Here is a 9096-nt window from a genome sequence, read left to right as displayed (position 1 = left end):
GTGCTCTCTAATTTGACATTGGTTGCCTTGTTATTAAGCATTGCTAGTAAGCTTAGTTGGCTTTATGCTTTTGCTTACTAGCATGAGTAGGAGCTCCCTTGTTGCTTAAAAGTACTAGAGGCATAGGTTTGTGTGACCTTGCTCCTAGCATTGGTTAAGAGAGCTCTAGCTAGCCTGGCACCTTTGTTGCATAATTGTTATCTTTGAAAGGTGCTAGTGAACATATATAGTGGGGTATAGTCTTGGCTAGACCGATAGTTTTAATTCCGCATTTGTATCGGTTAGCCGACGCGATTAAGTTTTAGAAAAGACTATTCACCCCCCTCTAGTCGCCATCTCAACCCTTCACAATGTTTGTATTTGGTTGTGCGGAAGTTGTCCAATGATCCTACCCCTCATGGGTATTCACCTCCTAATATTCATTCACCCCCTCATGGGTTGTCGCCAGCACCAGAGAATCAGGCACCCTCTGAGCCTATGTTACCCAACCGTGAGGTGGATGTGGAAGATGCGGTTGTGGTGTCCGATGCTCGATCCGCCCCCAATCAGGTTGGTGTATGTCCTGCTATTCGTGCAGAATGTGGAACTGATGATGTTGTAGGTGCCCCTTAGGAGATCCCTTTGACCCAGAATCATCCTAGTAAGTGATTTAGTAACACTTTGGCTTTTCTTATTCTTTGTTCATTCTATTCCTTTGTCTTAATGCTATCCATATTTGTGCTTTAAATGCAGGAGACAATCCTGATAATGGTGGTTGTGCTCCTGTTCCTCCATCAACCAACGTGGACCCAGGGTTTATGGCCTCTAACAGTGTAGATGTTGATATTGCGGATGATGAGGGGCCTTATGGCACAGCAAGGGCCGTTGATTCTGATGATGACTACCCAGTTGCAGCTTTGAGCGAACAAGAAATGGAGCTCATTAGACGCTTATGTCCTGATCGTGATCCACTAGTTCATAAATTCAGCGACCTTAGTCATTCTCAACATGCTTATGGAGAAGAAAGAGATGACGAGCTGCTAGAGGCTCCTGAGGCCGATGACAGCGTAGAAATTTAGAAGGGCATGGTCTTCAAGGACTTGCCCACCTTAAGAAGGTGGCTATAGGAATATTCTGTGAGGCGTAAGAGACCATTCAAGGTGAGGCACTCCTATGTGGAGCGCCGTTACACGGTGGTGTGCGAGATGGCAGATTGCAATTAGAGGGTCTGTGCTCGCAAATAGAAGGTCATAGGGAAATTTAAGATCACCAAAATTGTAGGTCCACACACTTGTGCCTAGACAGATCTAAAACAGAAGCATAGATAGTTGACCTCTACCCTCATTGCTAGAAAGTTATACACAACTTTGAAGGGTCAGCCCAACTTGAAGGTTAGGACAATTATGAAGATGACTACGGAGATATTTAAGTATGACATAAAGTATGGGAAAGCATGGAGGGCAAAGCAATGGGCCTAGAAGATGATATATGGGGACTGGGAAGAGGGGTACGAGCAGTTGCCTGCAATGTTCAATACAATGAAAGCAGCAAATCTAGGCATGCATTACGTGTATATCCCAAAGCCGAATGAATGGAAGGACGGGAGGCAGATATTCTTTTATGCATTCTAGTGCTTTCCCTAGTGCGTCGAGGTCTTCAGGCACTGTCGTCTAGTGTTATCCATTGATGGTACTTTTCTACTTGGCAAGTACATGGGCACACTTTTGGTAGCCATTTCGTGTGACGCAGACAACACATTAGTTCATTTGTCTTTTGCTTTGGTGGAGAGGGAGAACAAAGCTAGCTGGGGATGGTTCTTGCGGCTTATTAGGATCCATGTAGTTGGCCCTCATAGGGAGGTAGGTGTCATATCTTATAGACACCAGGGCATACTTAGTGCCGTACAGGAGCAGATTCTGGGGTATGCACCTTTGCACCACTGTTGGTGCACTCGACACCTTGTCGAGAATTTACTTTGGAATGATGCTACGAAGGACAACTTTCCTCTATTCGAGGAGGTTGCTCGCATGCTTGAGGTGTCGTTCTTTGAGGAGAAGTTAGAGCAGCTAAAAACGACAACAAACACAGAAGGTAGGCAGTGGCTGAGAGGATTGATGAGAGGACCTGAGAAATGGACAAGAGCCTACGATGATGGTGGATGGAGGTACGAGTTTTAGACTAGCAACATGGCGGAGTCATTTAATAGTGTACTCAAGGGTATACGTGCCATGCCCGTCAATGCCATTATATCATTCACCTTTTATAAGCTAGTTGCATGGTTTAACAAGAGACACGCTCAAGCAATGGCACTATAGAGTAATAATCAGAAATGGGCACCTAAACCTAAGAAGCATCTTGACAAGGCAAAGGAAAGGGCTGCCACACATGACGTCAATCGATTTGACCACAGCGCCGGCAAGTACCAGGTCATAGAAAGGGGTGGTACAATGTCCGATGGTGAGGTCCAACCATCAAGGAGTTATATTGTGGTACTTAGTAATTTCTCATGCCGATGTGGGAAAACCAGGCAGTACCACTTTCCTTGTTCTCATTATGTTGCAGCATCTTAGCATCGCAACTTTGCCTACGAGACCCAGATACCGTGGGAGTTCAGTGTTGATAGCCTTGTATAGACTTGGTCTCCCCGTTTTGAGCCTTTCCTAGACAAGGGTCAATGGCCACCTTACACTGGGCCGAAATACATTGTGGATCTAGGTACATGTTGGGACAAATGTGGAACCCGGAAGAGGACGAGGCACAAGATGGTCATGGACCAGGTTTCCGATAGAACGTGGCGAGGTAGAGCAACCCCCTTTTTACTGACCCCGAGCAGAACCAATGTGGCAAATGTGGTAGACTTGGGCATAATTCACGTGCATGCCATTGGCCGCTTAGTCAGGTGAAAATAACTAATGTTTCACATGCATGTTTACTAGTACCAAAAAGTTATTTATTTGTTCATATAAAACTAATCTGTACTTTCTCATTATATTTTGTAGGATGGAGCAGTTCCACCTGTTGGAGCTGTACTATGAGGAGAACCACCGAGGATGACTCACCGCGGAGGGGGAGGTAACGACTTTACTTTTGCTTTGTTATTTTTCCTCTGCACATGTACTTATGTTCACGAATTAATCTAATAATTTCTATTCTTTGCAGGAACTGTACCCTCTTCGTTGTCGAACCCACGATAAGTTCGAGGACATGCGGTACGATGACAGGTACACTCCTCTCCTTGAGAGGGATGGACTTGACGTTGTATCATTCCAGGTTTGCCGTGGGTTGCCTGCCTTCAACCCCGCGGTGATCTCAGCTCTAGTCGACAGGTACCATAATTATGAACAGATTCACTTCCATTCATATTTTCGCTTCTCGATGTGCATATAACCGTAGTACTTCTTTCTTGTTTTGTAGATGGAGGTCGGAGACTCACAGCTTCCATCTACCTTGCGGTGAGATGACCGTTACTCTTCAGGACACGCAGAAGTTCCTGGGTGTCCGTATAAGTGGCTGCCTAGTTATCGGCCACTGCACTGTTGCTGGTTGGAGAGGTAGAGTGGAGGTCTTCCTTGGAAGAGATCTTCCTCTAGAGACATCGGGTACCTGCTCCTCTGGAGTACTCATTAGTTGGCTGAGGCAGAACTTTGGTTAGTGTTCTGATCATGCAGACGAGCAGACAGTTACCTACTACTGCAGGGCATGGATCATGCACCTTTTTGGTTGTGTTTTGTTCCCTGATGGGATGGGAGATACCGCGTCATGGATGTACCTGCCCTGTCTTACTGACTGACACACGGCGGGGGCTATAGCTAGGGTGCCGCCGGAGTTCACCGAACTCTTCATTAGGAGGATGTGTTTACCTGCTTCAGCTTTGGATGTGGTCTCATCTACCTGTCGGTTGGCCCAAAGTTCTTGATCCTCATCCTTGGTTCGAGGTGCATGGCCTTCGACGTCGGCCAACGTATGCCTACCTTTGGGACCAGGTTAAGGGTCCCTTCGCCCGGAGTAAACGCGCCTACATCGAGTTTACGAACGAGCTCGACGCACACATGCCAGGGCTGGTGAGTTAGCTGCATTTCACATACTAATTTGTTTTTTCGATGTAAGCACTACTTGACTAAAGAATCAAATGTAGGTTAGTTGGGAGCCGTACGACTACAAACAGTACGAGCACATTGGGTTCAGCATCATGTGCAAGATGGATGAAGACCTGTACCTGATGCGGTGCCCGTTGATCTGTTTCTACGCAGTTGAGTTCCACCTGCCACACCAGGTTGCACGCCAATTTGGGTTGAGGTAGGAGTGGCCCGTGGAGCCGTTCTCGACGTCAATAGACTTGCACAAGTAAGCATCTTTGAACTGGTGTATACTTTATTGAATATTATTGAATATTTGAAACAAACAGTTAGAGAAAAAGGAAAAGACAGCTCTAATACCATCTATGCATTTTGTAGAAATTCTGAACTGATAGCTAACTTATTTAATTATTGTACACAACTTAATATAGTGCTAACTGTTGAGGATAGTATGCATAGGACGTCTTCCAATTTGCTCACAGAACACCACCAAAATGCTCACTGTATCATACTTAATCGACGAAGACAGATGAATACAATATGCTGTACAAACAAGGAAATAGGAGTCATTGTGTCCCATCCACATTAGTGCACAAAATCTAGAGCTGTAGCTGTTGAAATGAATACCTGTAGCTGTAGCTGCATTTGAAATGGATGTTCGAGGAAAACTGAAGGCATCTAGAGTTTGAAGGACTCAGCAAAATGTTAGAGAATTAATGCTTGTGTCAAGCCAAGGAAACTATAATATTGTCTCTTTGACTAATTTGTCCATTGTATCTTACATAAAGGATGCAATTGTCAATTAATTCTTAGGTATCAGGTTAACCAGAAATGGTTTTCTGTACATCTTTCCTTGGAATGTTGTAGACTGCAATTTCATTTCTTGCACCCTACAGGATCGATCGCGGAAACAAAAGGAGACGGATTTTGAGACCTTGCACCGTGACTACATCGACCACTGGGATCACTTTCATGAGAACTTATATGAGAATGACCGGCCCCACACGAACGAGAACTTCAGTGCGTACCTATCTTGGTACAGACGGGAGGACCAAGCTGAAGGTGCAATGGACCCAAACAGATTATGCCGACATTGAGTCCTCCGATGACGAACAAATGTCTTACAACCTTGCGACGAGAGCTGGGACACAGGGGGAGCCTGCGCCGATCCTGGACCGAGTGGTAATGTCAACTATAACCCCATCATTTAAATACCATTGCAACTGGCATGCATAATGATGCACATACTAAGATTTATATGTTACATCCATCACTTTACATAAACAAGAAGCTAAATTTCTGAGTTAGATGAGGATGCTAAGGATGAACCCACTGTGGCCTCAGCAGCTGCCTTCTTTTCCTAGTGGGCCTTGAGCAGTTCCATGCCCTCAATTTCTTTCTGTATAGTCACTACAGAATAGATAGAAGTGCTACAGAATATGTATAATCTTAGTATAAGATTAAATAAGCTTCGAACTCAAGAAATGAATCACCAAATTCATTCTTTTGTAGGAAATCTACCAAGTAATATGCTACAAATATAGTCACCAAATATACGTTTTCAGAAGAAACAAAACATTTAGAATGCAATCTGACCTATTAGGCGATATAAGACTTGTACTGTCTAGCAAATTATTTACATGTCAGCTTAGGGCCATCGGCTACACGGCAAGGTAGAAGCAGCATATAGAAGCAGCTCGCGTCCAGGAACTAGCAAGCTGGATTAGCATGCACACATGATTTACATGATAGTTGGCTTCAATGCATGGTTAGCTAATTATAGTTCACCCTTCTTGTAGATCTACCTTGCCCAGTTGGCCATAGCTGAGTCGTTTGTTCTGACAATGATTTAAGCAAATGCTATTCGCTAATTAGCAGGTCACAGTGAAAGCATTCTAAAATGACAGTTTTTTAGTACTCTGATTTTTTTCTCTCGAACCAGCAGGAGAGCTTAGTACTCTGATTAATCAGTGTGTATTTCACATAGACTAGAACACCCTTGCTGGGTTCCTTAAGAACTCCTGAGCAAAAAATATGTGTGGACCAGCTTATTTCCCTTCATTTGATTGCTGCAAGTACTACTATCGAATTGTAGGATCCATTACATTAAAAAAAATTGTAGGATCCATAGCACAATTTCTTCCAGGTCTTCTTTTGCCTCATCTACTCCAGCCACATCAGCAAATGTAACTATATCCGTACTTTCAGAAACTTTTGTGCCGCCGGAATTTGACTTCTTCCTATTCCTCAACTGACCGGCTGAATTCAGAGTTTGCATAAGAAATTAGATACATACAAATGAAATGCAACTAAGGCTGTGTTTAGCTGGGTGAAATTTGAGAATTTGGCTACTGTAGCACTTTCGTTTTTATTTGGCAATTAGTATTCAATCATGGACTAATTAGGCTCAAAACGTTCGTCTCGCGATTTCCAACCAAACTGTGCAATTAGTTTTTTTTTCGTCTACATTTAATGCTCCATGCACGTATCGCAAGATTCGATGTGATGGCTACTGTAGCACTATTTGGAAAAACTTTTTGGAACTAAACAAGGCCTAAGCGAAGAGTATGCACTTGCCAATTGATTGAGGTCATGCATCAGTACCTGAGAAAAGCTTATTGGCAACCGCTGCAAAACTACTGCAATCAATACAACATAAATAAGAGCTACCTGCAAAAGGTAAGGGCAGTTAGAGTGAAAGGCACCAACTGAAGAGGGTATACGTATATATATAGATATGTAGAGAATACAATCACATGTATACGTATATATATAGATAAATGCAAGCATGTATGAGAAAAAACCATGTGGCCATAGAGATGGAATTTCAATCCTGTCAAATGCCTATTTACAATCCTCAATTAGGATCCCATCTCCTCTACAAGGTTACACAAAACCTAATGCATTAATTTGTCGGTTCCAGATCTACTTTAACATATGCAGGTCCAAGGATTATAAATCATCACTTTATCAACAGTCCAAACACTGGATCATATCATATTGCTGAATCATTAGTTTCAGCGCTTAGAACATCTTTGACTTTCCAATCTCTGTCATTTTACATGCTTAGATACAAATTTTAAAATTCCTAATCTGGTGTAATTGGTACTACTCCTAAAATAATTTCAAGCCACAAACTTTGCATTTGCATCTGAAATATGTTTCAGCATAAGTGCCTTACCAGGGCAGAATTGAGCATGCCGCCGGACCTCCTCAGCCTGTTCGCTTGTTGGTTTCAGCCAGTCCAAACCAGCCAGCCAACAGTGTTTTTCTCTCACAATAAACCAGCACCAGCCAGCCAAAACCAGCCCAGAAACCAACCAGCAAACAAGCCGCCTGTCTGGTGACCCAAATTCAACCATGTTTTCCACCATCTTCTCGTATGGTGGCTTTATGTCCACTGGACGAGTCGTCGTGAATACAATATATGTAAATGATGCACTGCTGCTTCTTGGCATTTTGAACTACTAATTTCAATATCAAAATTTCAGTAAGTTTTTAATTTTAGATTTTAAACGCATTAATATATTTTTTTTGCAGGGCAACGCGCTGAGGCAATCTGTGATTGAGATTGAACGGTTTCCAAAGACAGGCGTGGACGACCACACACTAAACTTTCTTGCAGTAAGTCGACACTGGCCCTCTTGATGTTTTATGCTTAATTAAGTTGTTTGAGCTAGTGGTTTTCTACTTAATATCTCACTGCTCAAGCATGACATCTAGCATAACAGAGGTAGTACGATGATGATATGGCATTCATTTGAATAATAACTTATTTGTATGCACTCAATAGCTTATTAATTGCATCTTTGCATGATAGAGGCTAGCACGTAGGCTGCGGCGTGCTGCGGCTCGTTGTGGTTGTGGTGCTAGCGCTGCGATGGATGTACACTGGCAACACGCACGACAATGGGACACACCTGTAGGTCTCGGTACTTCTTCGCACGGAGGTACTAGCGTTGCGACTGTGGACACTTTCCAAGGCCATGGAGACAAGGACGACGAGGAGGGCGAGGAGCATGGTTATGATGAGCTTGTCGAGTCTCAGCTCTAGGACGCTCCTTCGACTCAGCCTACGCAGGTTGCAAGAACGAGACAACGCCGTCCGCCTTGCAAGTACACTCCACGCACCGACGCTCTTGGCCATAAGGGTAAGGGTAAGACTAGGAGGCAGTGATGATGACTTATAGGTTAAGACTATGCTACCAACTTAGATTCGATGCCATAATTATTTGGGTTGCATGGACTTTGCTTATTTTACATGTGTGGAGATTTAGAAAGTATGTACTTACTTTTTTTATAACTATTTGGAACTGTATGGACATTGTGGATTATGCAGGACATGTTATGTTGATTGTGATGTTCGATGTGGTTGTATTGTGTTTTTTGGACGATTAAATGTTTGGATTATATAATGATGTCTCTGTTTGTAACCGTGGATGCTCCTGAAACAAGGGAAACTTTTACGAATTTATTCCGTGAATCATTAATTATACTACACTGCTAAAAAGGCATAAATATAGTACACAGATTAAATGCAAATTCATTAGAACGTGTATAGTCCAGTCGTATCGTACAGACGCTTTGCAGATGAATCTAGGTTTTTCAGTAACAGCTAACGAATCTAGGCTTTTAAGATAATGAAAATAGACTTTTCAGTTAGAAGGACGAGTAATACACCTATAGGAATGATGATTTGCTCAAGATAGGAAGGCATGCAAGGAAGCACAACTCCACTCTATCTCCACCATCCATCTTATTACTATTTGATCCAAGGGTTGAGGTGAAGAGGCACACGGATCGCTGACATGGCACATTGAGAGGCCTCCATTCCTCCTCTCAACATATAAATAACCCCTCACTCTCTCTCATTCACACACACAACAAGGAAAAAGAGCACTCCTCAGTATTTTCTTTCGTTGCAGTACCAATGTCTGGAGGGTCGTCCAGAGATAGAGGAAAGGAGAAGGGAACTACCATTATGTGGGAGGGTTCTCTTGGTCCTGATTTCTTTGAGGAAACTCTTCATGAGAGGTTCCCA

General features: G+C 43.2%; 1 long non-coding RNA gene and 1 pseudogene across 1 annotated transcript; one reads left to right on the top strand and one right to left on the bottom strand.

Annotated features, from left to right (window-relative positions):
* Positions 1-477: 477 nt before the first annotated feature.
* Positions 478-8315, top strand: LOC136460729 (uncharacterized; annotated as a pseudogene).
* LOC136458420 (uncharacterized) lies at positions 6060-7261 on the bottom strand. The gene is made up of 3 exons (XR_010759995.1): positions 7237-7261; positions 6660-6725; positions 6060-6314 (listed from the first exon to the last, which is right to left on the bottom strand). It is a non-coding gene; the product is annotated as an uncharacterized lncRNA (long non-coding RNA).
* Positions 8316-9096: the final 781 nt, after the last annotated feature.

Source organism: Miscanthus floridulus, chromosome 6 (assembly GCF_019320115.1).
Source record: "Miscanthus floridulus cultivar M001 chromosome 6, ASM1932011v1, whole genome shotgun sequence".
NCBI lineage: Eukaryota > Viridiplantae > Streptophyta > Magnoliopsida > Poales > Poaceae > Miscanthus > Miscanthus floridulus.
This window is presented reverse-complemented; position numbering and strand designations above follow the sequence as displayed.